Source organism: Vicia villosa, linkage group LG4 (assembly GCF_029867415.1).
Source record: "Vicia villosa cultivar HV-30 ecotype Madison, WI linkage group LG4, Vvil1.0, whole genome shotgun sequence".
NCBI classification, from domain to species: Eukaryota; Viridiplantae; Streptophyta; class Magnoliopsida; order Fabales; family Fabaceae; genus Vicia; species Vicia villosa.
In genome coordinates, this window is record NC_081183.1 from 63,278,134 (window position 1) to 63,279,412 (window position 1,279).

Genomic DNA, 1,279 nt, shown 5'->3' on the forward strand with positions numbered 1-1,279 from the left:
GTCTTCTGAATATCACACGATTAGCAGAAACTCAGCACTGCACAAAAATCAGGTACGCTTAACTGCCTCCTATACAGACAGTCCCTAATCAGGGTTTTTCTTGTTTTAACAGGAGCAACAAGTTTTGAGAGCTCAAGTGGATTCCATATACATCCATACATCTCAAAGTACCATCATACAAATTTTCAAACTTCAATTCACTCAGACGCACCGTCAGCAGCTCAAACAGTCAACAGACGACCCGTTTGACCAAAAAAGTCAACTGACAGTCAAAAATGAAATTTTTTGTCAAAATCCATATTTTGTCAAAGGATTCAACATTTGATCATTGGATGATCACAATTCATCAAGGAAAGATCAAAAATCAACAAAACCCTAAGATTCAAAATTAGGGTTTTTGCCTGAAAAGTCAACTCAACTTTGACTGATCATAACTCTCTCATCCTTCATCCAAAAAATGCCAACCAAAGCTCATTTTGAAGGAAATTCAATTATCTTTCAAATGCAATTGATCCCATGGTCATTGCATTCACCATTTGAAAAATATGGCCAAAGACATTACAGGTCATTTTCAAAGTCAACAAAAAGACACTTTTTTCAAAAGGACACACAAGGAGAACCAAATATCATTTTGACATGAGACCAAAGACATTGGTTAGAGGACTCTTTGAGGTTTCCAAAAAGTGCAAGATCTCCTTCATATGACAAAAATTGAAGGATTCACACCTTGTTGAAGTTGGCTAAATTTTGGGAAAATGCATGAAATCAACATTGCTCAAAAATGTTTTTTTTCCAAAAGATGCCAAGTTTTTATGGTCCAAACATCTTTGCCATGATATTATGGGCCTCCCACGACCAAGACAAAGCCCACATCTATATTATCCATTTTTGACATAATTTTATCTTATTTTAAGATTAAAATTAAAGGAAAATTGCATGGATAATTGGTGGCTTGATCTCCAAGCATGACTCACCTCCAAAGTATTCAATTTTCTGCAGAAGATTGATGCCCAAGGCAAGAGCATTGAATGTAGTCAAGGCTTGGTCAAAAATTCAAAGTTTTTTATTATTAAAGAACCAAAACTTTCAACAAAGGCAACCAAGTTTCTTGCTTCACTTCCAAGCAGCCTATGGGCTATAAAAGGAGCAGCATACCTCCACAACAGGGACACACGAAATAGGGCAAGAGTATAGCAAGAAATATCACAAAAATTCTCAAAATTTGCATATACTTTGTAATTTTCAAATTCAAATTTCCAATCAATATCAATACCAATAA